General features: G+C 38.8%; 1 protein-coding gene and 1 long non-coding RNA gene across 16 annotated transcripts in view; one reads left to right on the forward strand and one right to left on the reverse strand.

Annotated features, from left to right (window-relative positions):
- The window catches only part of LOC128703414 (uncharacterized), a 36346-nt gene extending 14826 nt beyond the window's left edge, over nucleotides 1–21520 (reverse strand). For all 9 annotated transcript variants that reach the window (XR_011394636.1, XR_011394638.1, XR_011394640.1 and 6 more), the window contains exons 1-4: nucleotides 21448–21520; nucleotides 7457–7513; nucleotides 6700–6746; nucleotides 600–1863 (exon numbers count right to left, since the gene is read on the reverse strand). This is a non-coding gene — a long non-coding RNA (uncharacterized lncRNA). The remainder of the gene's footprint in view (nucleotides 1–599; nucleotides 1864–6699; nucleotides 6747–7456; nucleotides 7514–21447) is intronic.
- Nucleotides 21521–22569: 1049 nt separating this feature from the next.
- The window catches only part of LOC128703418 (uncharacterized), a 41162-nt gene continuing 38911 nt past the window's right edge, over nucleotides 22570–24820 (forward strand). For 4 of the 7 annotated variants that reach the window (XM_070104562.1, XM_070104565.1, XM_070104564.1 and 1 more), the window contains exon 1: nucleotides 24425–24511. The gene's annotated coding sequence lies outside the window, so the exon portion shown is untranslated. Of the gene's footprint in view, nucleotides 22680–24091; nucleotides 24160–24417; nucleotides 24512–24820 lie in introns of those variants that run through there. The other 3 variants (XM_070104566.1, XM_070104567.1, XM_070104569.1) reach the window with 3 other exon arrangements.

A 24820-nucleotide genomic window follows, 5' to 3' on the forward strand; every position in this document is an offset into this window, starting at 1 on the left:
AATTAGCTAGGTAATTAGCAAGTAAATTAAGATTAGTACAATTCTAATCAAATATTGAATTTTATCATTGCATTCAGTATTGCAAGGCTTTTATCATAACTAGTTTAAAATCTAGTTAAATGACAAATTGAGGTTACAGGAAATGCTTATATTTCCCCTTACCTTATGGTGTCTAGGTAAGGGGTTTCCAAACCTCAGCTAAGCAACCATTTTCATGAAGTTTGAGTGTCCATTGACCCCCAAATATTTATGAAAAAATTCAATAAACAGTAGTACTTAAAATTACTATACATACACCTACCATCCGACTTACGACCGAGTTCGGTTCAGAGAAACCGGTCGCAAGGCGAAATGGTCGTAAGTCAAACTTTACTACTGAATAACAAATTTTTGTAATAACTTATTTTGGCATTTCATGTTTTACTTTACTTTTTATGCTGTTAGTACCGTATTTTATACTGTAAGCATACAACACAAATAGTTGTTTATTTCCCAGAAATTTGGCATAAAAAAGTAGCAAGTCGAGTGGTCGTAAGTCTAGCAGGTCGCAAGTCGGATGGTAGGTATATTACCTATTTAAAACAAAAGGTTTAACATACCTTTTAATGAGAAGGATGCATCTGATGAGCATCAACAAGGGCATCAATATCTGGTTGGAAATTGGCGAGTTTTAGTCTTAAGTCACCACATTCTTCCAGGTTCAGTCTGTTACACTTGCAAGGCATCATGCCATTCACCAATGAGTTTCTTGGCTACAAGAGGTGTCTCTAAGACACCATGAACAGTACGTATATCGGATACCTTTTCCTCGAGTAATGTGGAAAGTCTTCTGTAGCTGCCAACCATTGCTGGTGCACCATCAGTAGCCACTGTAGTAATATTGCTGATGGGTATATTGTGCTTTTCCAAATATTCCTCCAAACACTGAAAAATTGTTGCACCTTTAAGATACTTGGCAAACAAAAATTCATCAACAATGCACTTTTGACTTCTACTGTAATACTTCACATAGGCCATGAGAATATTTGAGCTGCTGAAAATTGACTCGTCAAGCTGAAGACAAAACTGAGTGCTGAAGCTCAGCTGCAAGGGTTTTTTTCAACATCATTGGCCATCTCGTCAATCAGTTGTACTGTATCGTCACTTAATGACAGACATTTTAGGGTAGGCTGAGTCTTTATTCATAACAGTTTCAATCACCTCTAATTGCTGGAATTATCTCCTCGCCAATTTTAGGCGATTTTCCTTTCTTTGCTATTGTGAGGGAGATATTGTATGATGCCTTCAGTCCTCCTTTATCAACATTTGCAGGAGCTTTGAAAAATGTCTTCAAATTTGGTCTATTTTTAATTTTTTCTTTCAGTGTCTTAAAATAATCAAGGTCTATTTTTTCATCAGAGTGAACCCTTCCAAGATGATCTTTCATCTTTGAAGGTTTCATGGCTTCATTACTGAAAGTCTTTTCACATAATAGGCACATAGGCATTGTTTCATTGGTAAATGAAGTTACGAATCCAAATTTTAAATATTCTTGTGAATACTGTTTGCACTTTCTTGGTAACAGCAGCTGCCATTATGGGTCACAATGCAGAATTTATAGTAAATGCTCAGCAATCATTACTAGCACCACTATCACTATGGGAGTTTCGAATATACTGGCCTTCCAATAGTTTGAGGTGTGGTATTTCTCGATACAGGAAGAGGAAGGTGGAATTTCAGGTACACAATGCAGAGCACTTCCCCCAGACATTTACTAACCCCCATCCATTTATCGACCCCTTCAATAGTCCCATCAACCCGGAGAGGGAGTGTCAATAGTGACCGTGTTGAAGAACCTGGCTAGATGACCATGTGCAACACTACCTGTAAATTTTTCGAAGTTTAGCTACATAATTAAAGAAAGTTTCTATATTATTATAATTCATATCAGGTAAATCCTATAATGATTATCATTATGATCAGTATTGCAAGGATTTCATCATGCACAGCAGCAAACCAGTCTTGTCAATAATCCAATAGTACAGCTCACAAAAAACAAGCCAGGACAGTCAGGAAAGATTCACAAGCTGTAGTCCCTGAAAATTCACCTTGTGCTAAAACAGATAGCATCCAACATGGTTGCAACTCCATATTCATATATTTACATTCAAACTTAACAAATGCAATGAAAGTACTTAAACAGGTTTTCAGAGTAGCAATTTAATTAAATTGCTCAAATGACCCAATAAAAGCTTGAGCAATTTACTGCTTCTAACATTGTATATATATGTACATTGAAAACAATGTATAGCACACACAATGACCAACTAATAAAAACATTAAAAATATAAAGCTTTCAGCTTGGCTGATTTCATAGGTCTGAAAAATTACTTGGGTGGGCCGAACTGGAATGACCTGACTATGGGTCGGGTAGGTGGTGATGATTCCGATATGACGTTTTCCAGGGCATAGCTGCTCAGACAACTTATGTTCCAAACAGGGAAATCAGATCAAGCAAAAATGATCCTAAATGGATGAACATTAGATTAAAACATCTCAATGGTCAAGAGAGAGGCATATATAGGCAAATCAAAAGAGGAGAGGTGCAATTAAGAAAACAATATTCAGCTAAAGAGAAAAAAAAAGGGAATAAGAAAAGCAGAGAAATTATGAGTTAAAAGTTGCAAGAGAATCGAAGATTAACCCAAAAGGATTCTTTCAGGTATACAAAAGTAAGATCAGGGACAAGATAGGCCCACTCGAAAGTTCCTCAGGTCAGCTCACAGAGTGTAATTTTTAACACTTACTTCTCAGTTTTTACTCAGGAAGATACTAGCGATATTCCAGAAATAATAAATTATGTAGAACAGGATGATAAACTATGCACGATTTGTGTCACAAGTGACATGGTCCTTAGGCAAATTGATAAATTAAAACCTAACATATCCCAAGGCCCTGATGAACTGTATGCAAGGGTTCTAAAGGAATGTAAAGGAGCTTAGCAAACCTCTGGCTAATCTTTTCAATATATCACTACAGACTGGCATGGTGCCAGATAAGTGGAAAATGGCAAATGTGACACCTATTTTCAAAGCAGGCGACAGGTCCTTAGCTTCGAACTATAGACCAATAAGCCTAACCTTCATAGTGGGAAAATTTATGGAATCAATAATTGCCAAGGCAGTTCGTAGCCACCTTGAAAAGCACAAGTTAATCAACGAATCTCAGCATAGTTTTGCAAAGAGGTGTTCCTGCCTTACAAATTTATTAACTTTCTTCACCAAGGTATTTGAGGAGGTAGATCATGGTAATGAATATGTGTATATGGACTTCAGGAAGGCTTTTGACAGGGTCCCACATCAGAGACCCTTGAGGAAAATTAAGGCACATGGAATAGGAGAAATTTTTTCCTGGATAGAGGCATGTTTGACAAATAGGCAGCAATGTGTTTGCATAAATGGGGAGAAAGCAGAGTGTGGAAGCGTCATGAGCAGTGTTCCACAGGGGTCAGCGTTGGGCCTCCTGTTCACAATCTACATAAATGACACTGACGAGGGCATAAAGAGCGACATAAGCAAGTTTGCCGCTGACACCAAAGTAGGCCGTCGAATTCATTCTGACAAGGACATTAGACCACTCCAGGAAGATTTGAATAGACTGTTGCAGTGGTCGAAGTGGCAGATCCAGTTTAATATAGACAAATGCCAAGTTCTAAATGTTGGACAGGAAAATAACCATGCCACATATAAACTAAATAATGTCGATCTTAATATTACGGATTGCGAAAAAGATTTAGAAGTTCTGGTTAGCAGTAATCTGAAACCAAGACAACAGTGCATAAGTGTTCGCAACAAAGCTAACAGAATCCTTGGCTTTATATCAAGAAGCACAAATAATAGGAGTCCTCAGGTTGTTCAACTATATCCTTGGTTAGACCTCATTGGATTATGCGGCAGTTTTGGTCAGCGTATTACAGAATGGATATAAATGCTCTGGAAAACAAACAAAGGAGGATGACAAAGTTGATCCCAAGTATCAGAAATCTTCCCTATGAGGATAGACTGAGGACCTTGAATCTGCACTCTAGAAAGGCGTAGAATTAGGGGGGATATGATTGAGGTGTATAAATGGAAGACAGGAATAAAAAGGATGTAAATAACGTGCTGAAAATATCTAGCCTAGACAGGACTCGTAGCAATGGTTTTAAGTTGGAAAAATTTAGATTCAGGAAGGATATAGGAAAGCACTGGTTTGGTAATAGAGTTGTGGATGGGTGGAACAAACTCCCAAGTACAGTTATTGAGACAAACATTTTGTAGTTTTAAAAATAGGTTAGACAAATACACGAGTGGGTGTGGGTGGGTGCAAGTTGGACCCGATTAGCTTGTGCTACTGTGTCCTGACCTGACTAAGTTGGGGCATTGGCTCAAGCCGGTAGGAGACTTAGACCTGCCTCGTATGGGCCAGTAGGCCTGCTGCAGTATTCCTTCTTTCTTGTGTTCTTATTTACTATTGTTTCAGGTTTCACCTTTACATTTACTACACCAAGGTACAAAACATTCAAAGCTTTCTCAATCCACAGGATATACAACAGCTTTCTATCCACATGTAGAAGTTATCAGGGCAACATATTTCAGTTTGCACCGACATTGTGTTACCTTGAGTTTTCTCATCCCGTCCGCCAGAATATGTATCAACCCTTAAACTGTCCAAACAGACCTTCGTTCACGTGCATAGCGCTCCGAATGTAGATTAAAGTTTTATTTTGCATGCTTTGAAATGTAAAAAAAAATGTAAACCTACATTTGGAGAGCTATGCATGTGAACAGATTACATTTGTAGCGCTTTGACCTTGATTTTCTCCCTAAACAATGTAAAAAAAGGTAGATCTACATTCGGAGCTCTACGCGAGCAAATGTAGATCTACGTTTTTTCAACATTTGAAAGTATGTATGTAAAAAAAAGTAGATCTTTTCTTTTTTTACATTTGAAAAATTAAAAAAAAAAAAACTGATTACTTTTTTGTTATATTTGAAAATATGTAAAAAAAAAAAAAAAAAGATCTACTTTTGGAGCACTACGCATGAGAACGTAGACCTACTTGGACAATTTAAGTGTTAAGGGTTAACACCAATGGAATGCAATTCATATTTAATGCTGTACACATTGTGTACATTAGTATGCTATTGGTGCTCATCTGAAAACCTCTTTAGATTTTAACTGCATTTCTATCATGCCTAAATGTATGTAGAGAAAATTCTCCAGTAAAGGGGGATAACTCAGCCCTCCTGGAAGGGGCTAGGGGACTCTTCCTTCCTTGTAAAGTTTTATGATGAACATACGTACTATAGTGTCATGAGGCACGCTTTCCTTGCTCGAGTTCCTGATCAACCACGCAGCGAGGGTTAACTATAGCAATAACTCTCCTTAGCAGGCAAACTAAGCAAAAACTTGCACCTCACTATCTACAAGTTTAGACTATTAAGAATTCTAGTCTATAGATATCAAGAAACCTACCCTCTTGTACTGAATACTGTTGCAATGTGTAGCAAGGAAGATATATAAAGCAGTTCAGAATATCCTTTGTGCGGATGATGAGCTGGAGGGCAATGAAGGCAGTGGGCCGCAGATTGCTTCGAGGAACAGTTGTCATGAGGCCATTGCCTCATCCTTAAAAGACAAAGGGACAGTAGTGACCAGTGTATTCTTCATCTTGTTCATTCAGACACTCTCGGGAAACTAAGAAAGGCTAGTTTTCTTATTCGAGTCAGGAAATTTGCAGTAGAACTAATCACGTAGCGTTTATTGTGTGTTCCCCCTGCTGTGGATAATTCCACGAAGCTATGAACAAATGATGGTATTGAATAATGAAGTGCAACTGATGTTTCCCAACAGTGGCAAACATTAGTGCAGAATTACCCCACACAAGCCTTCAGTCAAGCTACCGATATCAGCCTTAACGGCATTGTCAAAGCTATTAAGTTGGCATTACACGAGCAAGGTAAGGCTTAATCTCATTTGTATCGGCATAAAGAACTAGTCCTTGGGCAGACATGATTAGGGGTGCCCTATTCAAGGTCGTAATTAGAGGGATTTACGCCAAAACCAAGAGAGTACCACTACGCATTTCAGTGAAATTGCTGGATATATGCTCCTTTGGGGCAAGCTGGTTTCTAACCCACTTGTTAATCCACAGCCACAGAGGGATCTGGAATGGCACCCCAAAGGGATGGCCAGGGAGAGGCTGCTGGACAGTGCTGTTAACACAAGCAATGACTCGCTGTTTCATGCAGGAAAGTGCTTATGTAACAGTTCTACAAAAATACAGCATGAAAAATACAATTTAAATGGTTTGGAGAACCGATAAATTGAAGAATGAGGCTTGCAACCTTTGGGAATTTGCAAACTATTCACTAGTCAGTAGCTTCAGTGCAATACAAAAAAACTGATGTAATCAGTCCCTCAGTATGAACTGACTAAGCTGAGGTGCCATACCCCAAACTAATCCCCCCACCATTTTCTGTAGTGGACTGAAACATTTCTACCAATTTCCAAATGTCTATTAATCATGAAAAAGTAGCAGCCATACTTAATCTGATTCCTGCTTCAGCACAAGGTGAGTCAGTGAATTTTTACATCTTCCCTGAAAATTTCAGCTTTTTGGCCATCTTTTCTTTTGGTGACCATTTATGATTACAGCAAGAAAATTTAAAAACTTACCACTTATCCGAAGCTGACCAGCCAACACTTCCACCATTCTGGAACACCTTAAAGGATAAATACTTCCAATTAGTTTCAAGAATATCTTAAAAAGGTATATTTACACATTACAAAAGCAATCTCAGTTCTCCAAGGTAATTGAGCCATCATTCATAAGTCTAGCTAATAATCTCATCATGAGTTTTTTTTGTACTTTTAAATTTCAGAAGTCACTTCTGGCAAATGTACCAACAGAAGAAATGAACACATAGGCCTACTGGACCATGCTAGGAATGGGTAACTTGTCCAAACTATTTTTGATGCCCAAAGCTTTTGCTTCAACACCTAAGGAGTTTCTTCCATTTATTTACAACTGCTAAAACAGTACTTTTTATATCCTCCAAATTCAACCTTTGATATTTACAGTACCTTTATTCTATTTTTTCATTGCTACACTAATTTATACTTCTGCACAATGAAAATCCAGCACATTCAGGTCTTAGTAGGTGGATTTCCTATGCAATCAGCATAACTTAGTTAAGCTATGTCCATTAGGCAACAGGTCAGAACCAAGCAACATTCTAAAAATGGTTATACTAATAATAATGAAGCTCTAAACCCTGCTGAACCTGCCTAGCATGAGCCAATAGGCTTGCTAATGTGTTCCAATATAATGCTCTGAAACAGTCTAGTCACTCGAGTCAATAAAGAATAGTTAATTAAACCTATATACCATGGGTCAGTAGGCCTATATGTTCTTATATACCACATAACTTGCCTTTTATCTTCAAGGCTGGCTGACGTGAGAACCAACATATCTACAGTTCTGCAAAACCTGTCAAAGAAATGCTTTAAATAAGTTACGTACAAGTACTTTTAGATTTAGTAGAAAACAGCATAATTTCAGTTCTCCAAGGTAATTATGAGCTGTCATCCTGAAGTCAAGCTTCACTTTTAATATCATCATTCCAGTTACATAAGAGATGCTTCGTAATTTTGGAACAAAACCTAACTAATTGAATTAAAAGCTTTCACGACACCTGCATGCTCCGTAGCCTTCAAGAGCAACCAGGGTTTACTTCAAATACAATGGGTAGATTTTAATTTCAAATTAACTAGCCAATGTATAATAATCTGGTCAATCCATTAAACAATTCACAATTTTTTTCATATCCACAACACTGGAAAAAACCATTTGGCCCACAAAGAAATTTTCTTATTTCGAAGTCAACCTATCTCCAGCTTCATAAATTTGCATCATATTTGCCACTTTAAGAATGTACACGAGTGGGAGGGGTTGGATTTGAGTGGGACTTTCACATCAGAGCTTATTTCTTAGGTAGCATAGAAAATTGGGTTGGGCAAATGTTTTGTTAGTGGGATGAATTGTAAAGGACGTGCCTAGTATGGGCCAACAGGCCTGCTGCAGTGTTCCTCCCGACGAATGCGAGTCGACTACTGGGATCGTCACGACGAACAACAAGGAAGGTAAGAATATTGTTGTTGGGGATAGCCAGGTTAGATACATGGATAGGGCATTCTGCTTGAAGGACAGGAGTAGGAGAGAGGGTTTGCTTTCCTGGGGCTGGGATGGAGGACATTGTTAGCCAGCTTGACATCATGAATGGTAATGGGGTTAATCCTATTTGCCTCAGTGCTGGAGGCAATGATGTAGCCAAGCGTAGAAGTATTTAGTTAGAAAGTTCAGGACAGCTATAGACATAATTAGGAAGGGGGGGGCGCCCTGTTATGTGTGGCATTTTGCCAAGAAGAGGTGTTAGTAATGAATGGTTGTCCAGAGCAATTGGTATTAATTGTTGGCTGGATAAACACTAAGGATAATGCAGTACCATTGACAACTGGGACAACTTCTATGGCCGAAATGACATGTATGCCAGGGATGGGGTTCACTTATCCAGGGCAGGTGTGGGTTTTCTTGCTAACTCAGTTGAGGGGGTTGTTAGGACTTTAAACTAGGATTAGTTAGAGGTATGGGTTTAGAAATGATAAATAATGAGTATGGATATACAGTGGACCCCCGCATACCGTTGGCATCACATAACGATTAATCCGCATACCGCTTGCTTTAATCGCAAAAATTTTGCCTCGCATACCGCTTAAAAACCCGCTCACCGCTGTTCGTCCGAGACGCGTCCAATGTGCACCTTAGCCAGCCTCACATGTTCCGCCGGTGGCATTGTTTACCAGCCAGCCTCCGCGGTAGCATCCAATCGTAACATTTCGTATTATTAGTGTTTTAGGTGATTTTATCTGGAAAATAAGTGACCATGGGCCCCAAGAAAGCTAGTGCCAACCCTACAGCAATAAGGGTGAGAATTACTATAGAGATGAAGAAAAAGATCATTGATAAGTATGAAAGTGGAGTGCGTGTCTCCGAGCTGGCCAGGTTGTATAATAAACCCCAATCAACCATCACTACTATTGGTGGTACAGCTGCTGCTGCTGCTGCTGTAGCATTGTTTGCTGCTGCTGTAGCACTGTTATTGGTGTGGCTTATTGAGAATATACCAAGAAACAATTAACCCCAGAGGATTTGCCACCCAGGATAACCCAAAAAAGTCAGTGTCATCGAAGACTAACTTATTTCCATTGGGGTCCTTAATCTTGTCTCCCAGGATGCAACCCACACCAGTCGACTAACACCCAGGTGAACAGGGAAAAATGCCTGGAACTAGTGCTCATATTGGTGAATTTAAAAGCCAGCAAAGGTTGGTTTGAGAGATTTAAGAATCGTAGCGACATACAGTGTGATAAGGCATGTTCTGGAAGAAAATACCAAAGAGGACCTACAGTACTCAGGAGGAAAAGGCACTCCCAGGACACTGTCTCATCAGTCATTGCTGCATCTTCAATAAAGGTGTCATTTATTCTTCATTTAGTAGACTAGTACATGCACAATATATACTGTGCATGTACTACTCTACTATTGTGCATGTATCCTTCTCTTTGTGTGTAGGAAAATGTATATTTCACGTGGTAAATTTTTTTTTTTTCGTACTTTTGGGCGTCTTGCACGGATTAATTTGATTTCAATTATTTCTTATGGGGAAAATTCATTCGCATACCAATGAGCCCTCTTGCACGGATTAAAATCGGTATGCGGGGGTCCACTGTATTGACTTTTGCTCTGATATTAAGAATCTTAATAGTAACTGTCATGGAGTAACTCTGGGTAATGATTATTTCAGAAATTGTGTAAAAACAAAGATGAATAGAAAAAATGTGCAGAAGAAAAAACGTATGATGGTATTTTATGCTAACAGTCGAAGTGCAAGAAATAAAATTAATGAACTAGGTTTGGTAGCATGTGCTGGGAACTTTGATATCATTGCATTAACTGAAACATGGTATGATTTAAAGAGTCGGGATATGACTGCTGAGTGTAATATTCAGGGATTTAAGTTGTTCAATGTGGATAGATCTAATGGGAAGGGGGGGGAGGAGTTGCATTATATGTTCGAGAAAATATTAATTGTTGCATAATAACAGGTATAAAAATAGATGGAGCAGTAACAGAATCTGTTTGGGTCGAGTTTGTAGAGGGTCAAGAAAAACTAAATTCTAGGTGTAATATACCGACCTCCAGGCTTGGATCACGATAGAGGGAGACTTCTTTGGGACGAAATTGTTAGGGCTTCTAGACACAATAACAGTCATAGTAGGGGACTTAAACTTTAGTCAAATTGACTGGAATTCTTTGATAGGTAATCTAGAGTCCAGTGACTTTACGGAAACAGTTCAGGACAGTTTTCTGAAGCAGAGCGTAACAGAGCCTACCAGGGGTAATAATTTGCTAGTCTTGTCAAATAAGGAAACTCTTGAATAATCTGGAGATCACTGAAGAGCTTGGCGCAAGTGATCACAAATCCATCACTCTTAGCATTAACTGGGAATGCAAGAATAACAGTAAAAATCCCCGATTTTCGTTCTGCCGATTATAATGGACTTGGAGAACACCTGTCCAATCTTGATTGGGGGTTATCTAGCTAATGATTTTATTGACGATCATACTTATGATTATGAAGGGATTTGCTTTTATGATTGTTTTCTTAATGTACACCATGCCCAGAGTATACATTCCCCAGAGAAATTAGGTCTAATAACTATCCCAAATGGGTTAACAGGAGCCTAAAGCATCTATTAGGGCAGAAAAGGGGAATTTATAGGTGCATCAGAAGAGGGGAGGTTAACCTTACTGACCAATATGTTCAGCTTAAAAGGGAAGTAAAAAAGGGGATTAGAAAGGCTAAATGTGACTATGAAATTAGAGTTGCTAATGAATCAAAGACTAATCCAAAGGGGTTCTTTCAAGTGTATAGGACCAAGGTGAAGGAAAAAGTAGGACCTCTGAAAATTGGGAATGGACAGCTGACTGATAATGAACTGGAAATGTGTTCCTTATTTAATGACTATTTTTTGTCAGTTTTTACACAAGATTTAAATGAGATTCCAGTAATTAACAATTATTTAGTTCCTGATGAATTTAAGTTAACTAATATTACTGTCACGAGGGACATGGTTATTAAACAGATAGACAAACTGAAGCAAAATAAGTCCCCGGGACCCGATGAGCTGTTTTCCAGGGTACTTAAGGAATGCAAGATGGAGCTTAGTCAGCCATTAACGAGTGTATTCAATGCATCCATCCTTACCGGTGTTGTGCCAAAGTTGTGGAAGATGGCTAATGTGGTTCCTATATTCAAATCAGGGGATAAGTCCACTCCTTCAAATTACCGTCCAATAAGCCTGACATCTATAGTGGGCAAGTTATTAGAATCAATTATAGCTGACATTATCAGAAGTCACCTTGAGGAGCAAAACTTGATAAATGAATCTCAGCATGGATTCACGAGAGGTCGTTCCTGCCTGACAAACTTGCTGACGTTCTTCAATAGAACATTTGAGGCAGTTGACAGTGATAAGGAATATGATATTGTTTATTTGGATTTTAGTAAAGCCTTCAATAGAGTACCTCACAAGAGACTCAAGAAAAGTGGCAGCTCATGGTATAGGAGGTGAAGTTCTAGCATGGATTGAGGCATGGCTTACCAATAGAAAGCAGAGAGTTACCATTAATGGAGTGAAATCTGAGTGGGGATTAGTCACTAGTGGCATTCCACAAGGATCAGTTTTAGGCCCTCTCTTGTTCATAATTTACATTAATGACCTTGATGAAGGGATTACGAGTGACATGAGCAAGTTTGCTGATGATACAAAGATAGCCCGTATAATTCACTCTGAGGAGGATAGCAATGAACTCCAGGACGATTTGGACAAAATGTCTTGGTCTGAAATATGGCAGATGAAGTTCAATGTGGATAAGTGTAAGGTACTTGCCCTTGGTAATGAAAATAACCCTCGAAGCTATAATCTAGGTGAAGTAGAGCTTGATCATACAGAATGTGAAAAGGACTTGGGAGTCATGGTAAGCAGAAATCTAAAGCCAAGACAGCAGTGCCTTAGTGTGCGCAACAAGGCCAAAAGATTACTTGGATCTATCTCAAGAAGTATAAGTAACAGAAGTCCAAAAGTTATTTTACAGCTACCTAGTTGGGTTATTGAGGCGGGCTCTTTGGGTAGTTTCAAATTTAGGTTAAGTACACGAGTGGGAGGGGTTGGATTTGAGTGGGACTTTCACATCAGAGCTTATTTCTTGGGTGGCATTGAAAATTGGGTTGGGCAAATGTTTTGTTAGTGGGATGAATTGTAAAGGACCTGCCTAGTATGGGCCAACAGGCCTCCTGCAGCGTTCCTCCTTTCTTATGTTATGTAGCTCTATACATCACTAGTGAGGAAACAAATGCAGTTTAATGTGATCCTTTATTGACAAAGTTTCATCCACACAGTGGGCTTTTTCAAGTCAAACAGATCTACCTGGGGTGGAAGGTACAGGAGCATTTATAGTCAGGCTCAGAATGAAGATTGACACACTTATGCAGCTTCATCAGTCCAATACAATCTTCAACTGGTCGGTTTTTCAAACCATTCGTCAACTGTAAGACACTGCAGCATCATGGGATCTTGTTACAAAGAATTCTTCAACACTTTTTCAACCTTTGGACGAAGACCTACTTCGACTAGTGGATGGCACCACTATGACCCCGCCTCTGGCTGCTTCACCTCACCTCGCTACAGTATATAAGCCACGTCTACGGCCCTATGCTGTACATTCTACAAGATTGATGGACTGAACACATCGACTCCAGGCTGAGGGACTGATTACCTCATACTCCTCTCCTTACGCCTTCCTCTTTGTATTGGACTGATGAAGCCACTGTGTAGCGAAACGTTTCCTGAATAAAGATTCCCATATGCTGCACAAGTGTCTCAATCTTCAACTTGTCGGTTTTTCAAACCATTCATCACAGGCCCAGAATGTTGAGGTCAGGTGGAGAATGCTGCATCTGATGATCCACTGGGTTGGGTTATAGTCTTGGGATCATCAGTGGATCATCAGATGCAGCATTCTCCACCTGACCTCAACATTCTGAGCCTGACTATAAATGCTCCCGTACCTTCCACCCCAGGTAGATCTGTTTGTGACTTGAAAAAGCCCACTGTGTGGGTGAAATGTTGTCAATAAAGGATCACATTAAACTGCATGTGTGTTTAGGTTTCCATATTGTCGGTATTTTATACCATTTATTGTCATCACTAGTGAGGCCTCATTTAGATTATGCTGCTCATTTTTGGTCCCCTTACTACAGGATGGATATAGACTCATTAGAGAACATACAGAGAAGAGAGACTAAAATGATTTAGTGTGTAAGGAACCTCCCGTATGAAGATAGACTTAAAGCCTTAAACCTCCACTCTCTGGAGAGGCGTAGAATGAGGGGAGATATCATTGAAGTGTATAAGTGGATGACTGGCATAAACAAGGAGACATTAATAAAGTACTGAGGGTGTCAAACCAGGAAAGAACCAGAAAATGGATATAAGTTGGATAAATTTAGATTTAGAAAGGACATAGGTAAGTACTGGTTTTCTAACAGTTGTACATGCGTGGAACAGTCTTCCCAGTGGGGTGATAGAGGCTAGGACCTTGGGTAGCTTTAAGAAGAGACTGGACAAATACACGAGTGGGAGGGGCTGGGTTTGATTGGTGTCATGGGGTACGGGAGTTATTTCTTGGGTAGCTTTAGGTAGAGGTCGTTTTGATAAGGACCTGCCTCGTATGGGTCAGTAGGCCTTCTGCAGTGTACCTACATTCTTATATTCTTAACATTTGCAAATGTGATACCTCTTTACAAGGAAGATTGGTCTATAATTTAAAGATATCTACCTATTTGCTTAACCATTGTTTTAACATAAGAACATAAGGAGGAACACTGCAGCAGGCCTGTTGGCCCATACTAGGCAGGTCCTTTACAATTCATCCCACTAACAAAACATTTGCCCAACCCAAGATGTGCAAGTCCCACTCAAATCCAACCCCTCCCACTCATGTACTTATCCAACCTAAATTTGAAACTACCCCAAGTCCTAGCCTCAATCACCCAACTAGGTAGACTGTTCCACTCATCAACTACCCTATTTCCAAACCAATACTTTCCTATGTCCTTTCTAAATCTAAACTTATCTAATTTAAATCCAATACTGCGGGTTCTCTTGGAGAGAGATCCTTAAGACTATTAATATCCCCCCTATTAATACCTATCTTCCACTTAAACACTTCAATCAGGTCTCCCCTCATTCTTCGTCTAACAAGTGAATGTAATTTAAGAGTCTTCAATCTTTCTTCATAAGGAAGATTTCTAATGCTATGTATTAATTTAGTCATCCTACGCTGAATGTTTTCTAACGAATTAATGTCCATTCTGTAATATGGAGACCAGAATTAAGCTGCATAATCTAGGCGAGGCCTTACTAATGTATAAAGCTGCAGTATGACCTCCGGACTTCTGTTGCTTACACTTCTTGATATAAATCCCAGTAATCTATTTGCCTTATTACGTACGCTTAGGCATTGCTGTCTTGGTTTAAGGTTGCTGCTCACCATAACCCCAAAGTCCTTTTTGCAATGTGTGTGGCTAAGTTCCACATCATTTAACTTATAAGTGCTAGGGTTATGGACACTCCCGAGCTTCAGAACCTTGCATTTATCTACATTGAACTGCATCTGCCACTTTTCTGACCAAGAATACAGTTTGTTTAAATCCTCCTGAAGTTCCATAACGTCTACATTTGAATCAATTATCTTCCCTATCTTTGTGTCATCGGCGAATTTGCTCATATCACTAGTAACACCCTCATCAAGATCATTGATATATATTATAAACAACAGCGGGTCCAAGACTGATCCCTGTGGAACGCCACTTGTTACAGATCCCCACTTGGATTTAACCCCATTTATGGACTCTCTGCTTCCTGTCTGTGAGCCATGACTATCCAGGAGAGCACTTTTCCCCCAATGCCATGAGCTGCCATTTTCTTTAACAGTCTTTGGTGCGGAACTCTATCAAAAGCCTTACTAAAATCTAAGTAAATAATATCAAATTCTTTATCGTGGTCAACAGCCTCAAAAGCCTTACTGAAGAAAGTTAAATTAGTTAGACAAGACCGGCCTCTTGTGAATCCATGCCGAGTATCATTAATCAAGCTATGCTTATTGAGATGGCTTCTTATAATCTCAGCTATATTTGACTAAATCTGCCTACAATTGAGGTCAGGCTTATTGGGCGGTATGACTCATGAAATCGTAATGACAAGATTGCAAACAAACCATACCCCGGCCGGGATTGAACCCGCGGTTCAATCCCGGCTGGGGTATGGTTTATTGGGCAGTAATTAGATGGCAACGACTTGTTCCCTGCTTTAAAAATAGGAATTACATTAGCCATCTTCCACATATCAGACACTACACCTGTTTGAAGAGATAAATTAAAAATATTAGTTAATGGTTCACAGAGTTCCATTTTGCATTCCTTAAGAACCCTTGAAAAAACATCAGGACCCGGTGACTTATTTTGCTTCAGTCGGTCTGCTTCACAACCATTTCACTAGTGACTGATGTTACATAATTTATCTTCTTCTGGCCCACTATAAAAATTAATTACTGGAATATTATTAGTGTCTTCCTGCGTAAAAACAGAAAATAATTTAAAATCGAGCACATTTCATTCTCTGTCAGTAAGATGCCCATATTTGTAGATGAATGGTTCAGAGAACCGACATGTTGATAAATTAGACACATGTGCAACTCTTGGGTATCTTTATTGAGGAAACGTTTCGCCACACAGTGGCTTCATCAGTCCATACTGATGAAGCCACTGTGGCGAAACGTTTCCTCAATAAAGATACCCAAGAGTTGCACACGTGTCTAATTTATCAACATGTTGGTTCTCTGAACCATTCATCTACAAACATGTCAGACACTGCAACTTCTTGGGATCTTAATACTTGGGAATTCTTCGCTTGCTTAATTCTTGGGCACGACCTACTTCCACATTGAACAAATGTGACACCGCCTATGACTGCTACACCTCTCCTACCAACGGTTTATAAGCTGCTTCGCACGTATGCCGTATTCTATTCAAGATTGATGGACTGATCACATCGACTCAAGGTTGAGGGACTGATTACCTCATTCTCCTCCTGTTCAAGATTCTCCTTTGTATGGACTGATGAAGCCACTGTGTGGCAAAACGTTTCCTCAAAGATACCCAAGTTGCACATGTGTCTAATTTATCAAGATGCCCAGTTATTTTTAAGGGGATCTATCTTATCTAACTTTTGTTCTATAGACCTGGAAAAAAAACTTTGGGTTAGTTTTAGAATCCCTAGCAACTTTAATTTCATAGTCCCTTTTAGCTTTTCTTATCCCTTTTTAACGTCCCTCTTAATGTCAATATACTGATTCATAAGATGACACCCACCTCTTGATACGCCTATAAATTCCTTTCTTATGACCTAATAGATATTTCAGCCTATTATTCATCCATTTTGGGTCATTTCTATTTGATCTAATTTCTTTATACGGGATAAACGTTCTTTGAGCCTCATGTATAGTGTTCAGAAAACTGTCATACTGATACCTCTCTTCGTTACCCCAGTCAACAGATAAGCGTTCTCTAAGCCCATCGTAATCTGCTAAGCGAAAATCTGGGACTGTTACCGAGTTATCCCTACTATCATACTTCCATTCAATGCTAAATGTAATTGATTTGTGGTCACTAGCACCCAGTTCCTTTGAAACTTCTAAATTATTAACAAGGGATTCATTGTTTGCCAGAACTAAGTCAAGCAGGTTATTACCCCTTGTAGGTTCTGTCACAAACTGCTTCAAAAAACAATCCTGAACTACTTCTAAGAAGTCGTATGATTCTAAATTCCCGGTCAAGAAATTCCATAAATTAATCAACGAATCTCAGCATGGTTTTACAAAGGGGCGTTCCTGCCTTACGAATTTATTAACTTTTTTCACTAAGGTATTCGAGGAGGTAGATCATGGTAATGAATATTATATGGTGTATATGGACTTCAGTAAGGCTTTTGACAGGGTCCCACATCAGAGACTGAGGACAATTAAGGCACATGGAATAGGAGAATTTTTTTCCTGGATAGAGGCATGGTTGACAAATAGGCAGCAGAGTTTGCATAAATGGGGAGAAATCAGAGTGGGGAAGCGTCACGAGCGGTGTTCCACAGGGGTCAGTGTTGGGCCCCCTGCTGTTCACAATCTACATAAACGACAGATGAGGGCATAAAGAGCGACATCAGCAAGTTTGCCGATGACACCAAAATAGGCCGTCGAATTCATTCTGACGAGGACATTAGAGCACTCCAGGAAGATTTGAATAGACTGATGCAGTGGTCGGAGAAGTGGCAGATGCAGTTTAATATAGACACATGCAAAGTTCTAAATGTTGGACAGGACAATAACCATGCCACATATAACCTAAATAATGTCGATCTTAATATTACGGATTGCAAAAAAAGATTTAGGCGTTCTGGTTAGCAGTAATCCGAAACCAAGACAACAGTGCATAAGTGTTCGCAATAAAGCGAATAGAATCCTTGGCTTCATATCAAGAAGCATAAATAATAGTCCTCAGGTTGTTCTTCAACTCTATACATCCTTGGTTAGGCCTCGTTTAGATTATGCTGCAGTTTTGGTCACCGTGTTACAGAATGGATATAAATGCTCTGGAAAATGTACAAAGGAGGATGACAAAGTTGATCACATGTATCAGAAACCTTCCCTATGAGGATAGACTAAGGGCCCTCAATCTGCACTCTAGAAAGACGTAGAATCAGGGGGGATATGATTGAGGTGTATAAATGGAAGACAGGAATAAATAAAGGGGATGTAAATAGTGTGCTGAAAATATCTAGCCTAGACAGGATTTGCAGCAATGGTTTAAAGTTGGAAAAATTCAGATTTAGGAAGGATATAGGAAAGTACTGGTTTGGTAATAGAGTTGTGGATGAGTGGAACAAACTCCCAAGTAGAGTTATAGAGGCCAGAACGTTGTGTGGATTTAAAAATAGGTTGGATAAATACACGAGTGGATGTGGGTGGGTGTGAGTTGGATCTGATAGCTCGTGCTACCAGGTCGGTTGCCGTGTTCCTCCCTTAAGTCAATGTGACCTGACCTGACTAGGTTGGGTGTATTGGCTTAAGCCGGTAGGAGACTTGGACCTGCCTCGCATGGGCCAGTAGGCCTGATGCAGCGTTCCTTTGTTCTTATGTTCTTATAAATTTTCCCACTATGGAGGTTAAGCTTATTGGTCTATAGTTCAAAGCTAAGGACCTGTCACCTGCTTTGAAAATAGGCATCACATTTGCCATTTTCCACTTACCTGGCACCATGCCAGTTTGTTTACCTGGAGATACCTGGAGAGAGTTTCGGGGGTCAATGCCCCCGCGGCCCGGTCTGTGACATGTTGAAAAGATTAGCCAAAGGTTCGCTAAGCTCCTCTTTACATTCCTTTAGAACCCTTGCATACAGTTCATTCGGGCCTGGGGGATTTGTTAGGTTTTAATTTATCTATTTGCCTAAGGACCATGTCACTTGTGACCCTAATCGTGCACAGTTTATTATCGTCCTGTTCTACATAATTTATCATTACTGGAATATCGCTGGTATCCTCCTGTGTAAAAACTAGAGGAAGTATGTCTTAAAAATTCTACACATTTCCTTATCACTGTCAGTAAGCTGACCCGAGGAACTTTTGAGTGGGCCTATCTTGTCCCTGATCTTACTTCTGTATACCTGAAAGAATCCTTTTGGGTTAGTCTTAGATTCTCTTGCAACTTTAACCTCAATCTCTTTGCTTTTCTATTTCCCTTTTTTATTTCTCTAACTGAATATATCGATTTCTTAATTGCTCCTCTCCTCTTTTGATTTGCCTATATATGCGTATCTTTTGACCAATCAGATATTTTAATCTATTGTTCATCCATTTAGGATCATTTTTGTTTAATCTGATTTCCCTATTTGGAACATAGCTAGAACTATGCCCTGGAAAGAGTCATATCTGCAACCATCACCACATACCTGACCCTTAGTCAGGTCATTCCAGTTCAGCCCACCTAAGTAATTTTTCAGTCCTATGAAATCAGCCAAGCGAAAGTCAGGGACGGAGACTTGATTGCCATTATTAGGGGAATTCCATGATATATTAAAACTGAGTGATTTGTGATCACTTTCCCCAAGCTCATCATTAACCTCAAGATTATTAATTAGTGTTTCCCTACTGGCAAGAACCAAGTCGAGGAGGTTATTTCCCCTAGTTGGCTCTGTCATAAACCGTTTTAAAAAAACAATCCTGGATAGTATCAAGAAAGTCACCCGACTAATTTCCTGTCAAATTGCTCCAGTCAATCTGTGTATAGTTGAAATCTCCCATTAGCACATTTTCGTATGTAGATGCCTTACTAATTTCGTCCATTATTAGTTTACTGCACTCCCTGTCAACATCTGGGGCCCTGTAAATCACACCCAAAATTAGTTTTTCTCGGCCCTCGAGCTGTAACCAAACAGATTCAGTGGCTGACGCTTCTAATTTTATATCTTGTCTAATAACAATTTAAATTGTCTCTGACATACATCGCTACTCCACCACCCTTCCTGTTGACCCTGTCAGTGTGGAATAATTTATAGCCTTGTATGTGACATTCAGAGGGCATCTCTTTCAGATTGAGCCAGGTCTCTGTTATAGCAATAATATCCATTTCCTGCACTTGCAATTAAAGATACGAAATTCTAGATACGAAAATATGGCATTAATGTGAAAATTTAACTAAAAAATTGATTGGAGCAACTTGACAGAAATCTCTACTTTATACAAGTCAGATTTTCTTTAAAACAATGACAGAACCTACTAGAGGAAATAACCCACTTGACTTAGTTCTTGCCAACAAGGAATCTCTAAATATTGTGTTCTTAATTATGAACATGGGGAAAGCAATTACAAATCACTTTCAATTACCCTAATAATCACAATCAAGTCAGACCCTAACTTCCACTTGGAGGATTTCACAGGACAAATTACCTGGGTGGGTTGAACTGGAATGACCTGACTTGGGTAGCTGGTGATGGTTCCTGATATTTCTCAGAGCCTAGTTCTAGCTGCTCAAACTACTAGTGTTCCTAAATGGGAAATTAGATCAAAATTATCCGAACTTATATACAGATTAAAACCTCATTGACAAAAAGCACTGCAGCAGGCCTGCTGGCCCATGCAATGCTAGAGGATAGAGGGCCCCAAATCTGCACTCTAGAAAGGCATATAATGAAGGGGGTAGACGGGGGGGGGTACCATATGATGTGCTTAAAATGGAAAACAGGAATAAATATAGGGGATGTAAATGTGATAAAAATATCTAACCAAGACATGACTCACAGCAATGGTCTCAAGTTGGAAACAAATTTAGGTTCAGAAAGGACAAGAAAAGAAAGAAGGAACACTGCAGCAGGCCTACTGGCCCATGCGAGGCAGGTCCAAGTCTCCTACCGGCTTAAGCCAATGCATCCAACCTAGTCAGGTCAGGTCACCCGGTTGGTGACAAATAGGCCTGCTGTAGTACTTGGCTTTATTGTATGAATTAGTCAAGTGCAGAGTCAATATATAACATCACTGAAGTGTATAAATAAAACGTGGGTTACAATTAACGTTGAAATGAGTGAAATGAGTAAAAATGGAAATACGAGTTTAGAAAGGAAACATGAATAACATTACTGAATGAAAATACTAAAACAAAAAAAACATACAATGTATTTTAAATGTTGGGACAAATGAGTGGACGCGTGTTAGACCTGCCTAGCATGGGCCAGCTGCAATATTCAAATTATGTTCTCTTGTGACTAAGTTACGCTAGACCCACATAAATAATGACTTACACGAAGTGGGAAGCAACGAGGTTTAAATAAGAAAGCTTGATTAATGAGCAACATTAATGTGGCGTCAGCGGCAACATTAATGTGGCGTCAGCGGCAACATTAATGTGGCGTCAGCGGCAACATTAATGTGGCGTCAGCGGCAACATTAATGTGGCGTCAGCGGCAACATTAATGTGGCGTCAGCGGCAACATTAATGTGGCGTCAGCGGCAACATTAATGTGGCGTCAGCGGCAACATGGCCGCTGACGCCACATTATCCATTACTACAGAAAACATCAAAATTCCATTCCCTCCTAAACCCTCGTATATATTCCTTAAGAGAGCGAGTTAATGAAGGAGCAATACGTTACCTGGCGAGTATATTAATGTTAGTAGTGGTCTACAAGCGGTAATATTCACCATAATAAGGCAGAAGAAGCGTCCTCCATGAGGTGTCCTGAGCGTCTGAGGACGTTCACTACCCCATCACTACCCACATTAATTCTCTCTCCCATTAATTTATTTCAATATTTACTACTTTATGTAAAAATAAAATGTATTTTACTTAATAACTATTATTTTATACATTTTACACAATATATGTTTTTATTAGTACACTCTAAAACATTATTTTTTTCTGTTATATTCAAATAAAGTAATGGCAATAATTTTTAAATTAAAAATAACCATCATTAACATTATTAATAATCATATTTCACTTATATATTCTTCAATTTTAATAAGACATTCAAAATAATAATAAGAATAATTTTAGTGGAAGTCACATTGACTTTATTCAAAAATATTTATATTTCCAAAGTATTTTAAACAATATAATGTATTATATGAGCTTAAAAAACTCCAAATATATGTAATACTTTTAATCTTAATTGATTTTTGTTCTAGTTTATGTCATGCATATTAAGCTTTAACTTGTGAAATATAATAATATACTATTAAAGAAGAATTATAACTAATGTATCTAACTGTGAAATAAAATACTGTAATGTAACTTTAAAAATATATATTTATATATATTTTTTAAAAGATATATTATTAGAATAATGGGGTCCACCTCTGGTGTGAATTTGAATTAGATCCGTTGCCCTTTAATACTAAATAAACCTCATGTTTACTTTTGGTAATAAATAATAAATTAAATTAATGATCAAACTGTTTATTATAATCATATATATGTGACAGTAATTTATACAATATATATTAGCCTGGAGAAGCGGTAAACCCGTACAAGCTAACCTGCACGTGTTAAGGATCAAGTTTGATCCGAGGAAGCTGAGTTAAACCATTATAATTAAACATAAAAAAATAAAATCAATAAAATCTACATTGACAAAAGAGCTAAAAGATAAACTGTAAATCACCCAGAACAAAATATTAAATCCTGGACCTGAGTACAAGAATATGTACATATTATATATGTATAATGTATAATATACATGTATAATACATTATACATGTATAATATATATAATAATAATAAAATATATGTAGGCCAGGATGAATTACATCAACTGGATATTATGATAATGTTGACAATGTCCAGAATAATATTGATGTTAATTATGTCTGAGAACCACAGTAATTATAGTGCTAGAGGAAGTCTGAGAACCACAGTAATTATAGTGCTAGAGGCAAGTCTGAGAACCACAGTAATTATAGTGCTAGAGGCAAGTCTGAGAACCACAGTAATTATAGTGCTAGAGGAAGTCTGAGAACCACAGTAATTATAGTGCTAGAGGAAGTCTGAGAACCACAGTAATTATAGTGCTAGAGGAAGTCTGAGAACCACAGTAATTATAGTGCTAGAGGAAGTCTGAGAACCACAGTAATTATAGTGCTAGAGGAAGTCTGAGAACCACAGTAATTATAGTGCTAGAGGAAGTCTGAGAACCACAGTAATTATAGTACTAGAGGAAGTCTGAGAACCACAGTAATTATAGTGCTAGAGGAAGTCTGAGAACCACAGTAATTATAGTACTAGAGGAAGTCTGAGAACCACAGTAATTATAGTGCTAGAGGAAGTCTGAGAACCACAGTAATTATAGTGCTAGAGGAAGTCTGAGAACCACAGTAATTATAGTGCTAGAGGAAGTCTGAGAACCACAGTAATTATAGTGCTAGAGGCAAGTCTGAGAACCACAGTAATTATAGTGCTAGAGGAAGTCTGAGAACCACAGTAATTATAGTACTAGAGGAAGTCTGAGAACCACAGTAATTATAGTGCTAGAGGCAAGTCTGAGAACCACAGTAATTATAGTGCTAGAGGAAGTCTGAGAACCACAGTAATTATAGTGCTAGAGGAAGTCTGAGAACCACAGTAATTATAGTGCTAGAGGAAGTCTGAGAACCACAGTAATTATAGTGCTAGAGGAAGTCTGAGAACCACAGTAATTATAGTACTAGAGGAAGTCTGAGAACCACAGTAATTATAGTGCTAGAGGCAAGTCTGAGAACCACAGTAATTATAGTGCTAGAGGAAGTCTGAGAACCACAGTAATTATAGTGCTAGAGGAAGTCTGAGAACCACAGTAATTATAGTGCTAGAGGCAAGTCTGAGAACCACAGTAATTATAGTGCTAGAGGCAAGTCTGAGAACCACAGTAATTATAGTGCTAGAGGAAGTCTGAGAACCACAGTAATTATAGTACTAGAGGCAAGTCTGAGAACCACAGTAATTATAGTGCTAGAGGAAGTCTGAGAACCACAGTAATTATAGTACTAGAGGAAGTCTGAGAACCACAGTAATTATAGTGCTAGAGGAAGTCTGAGAACCACAGTAATTATAGTGCTAGAGGAAGTCTGAGAACCACAGTAATTATAGTGCTAGAGGAAGTCTGAGAACCACAGTAATTATAGTGCTAGAGGAAGTCTGAGAACCACAGTAATTATAGTACTAGAGGAAGTCTGAGAACCACAGTAATTATAGTGCTAGAGGAAGTCTGAGAACCACAGTAATTATAGTGCTAGAGGAAGTCTGAGAACCACAGTAATTATAGTGCTAGAGGAAGTCTGAGAACCACAGTAATTATAGTGCTAGAGGCAAGTCTGAGAACCACAGTAATTATAGTGCTAGAGGCAAGTCTGAGAACCACAGTAATTATAGTGCTAGAGGCAAGTCTGAGAACCACAGTAATTATAGTGCTAGAGGAAGTCTGAGAACCACAGTAATTATAGTGCTAGAGGCAAGTCTGAGAACCACAGTAATTATAGTGCTAGAGGAAGTCTGAGAACCACAGTAATTATAGTGCTAGAGGAAGTCTGAGAACCACAGTAATTATAGTACTAGAGGAAGTCTGAGAACCACAGTAATTATAGTGCTAGAGGAAGTCTGAGAACCACAGTAATTATAGTACTAGAGGAAGTCTGAGAACCACAGTAATTATAGTGCTAGAGGAAGTCTGAGAACCACAGTAATTATAGTGCTAGAGGAAGTCTGAGAACCACAGTAATTATAGTGCTAGAGGCAAGTCTGAGAACCACAGTAATTATAGTACTAGAGGAAGTGAGAACCACAGTAATTATAGAACTAGAGGAAGTGAGAACCACAGTAATTATAGAACTAGAGGAAGTGAGAACCACAGTAATTATAGAACTAGAGGAAGTGAGAACCACAGTAATTATAGTACTAGAGGAAGTGAGAACCACAGTAATTATAGAACTAGAGGAAGTGAGAACCACAGTAATTATAGAACTAGAGGAAGTGAGAACCACAGTAATTATAGAACTAGAGGAAGTGAGAACCACAGTAATTATAGAACTAGAGGAAGTGAGA

Source organism: Cherax quadricarinatus, chromosome 93, assembly GCF_038502225.1.
Source record: "Cherax quadricarinatus isolate ZL_2023a chromosome 93, ASM3850222v1, whole genome shotgun sequence".
In the NCBI taxonomy this organism is placed as follows: Eukaryota; Metazoa; Arthropoda; class Malacostraca; order Decapoda; family Parastacidae; genus Cherax; species Cherax quadricarinatus.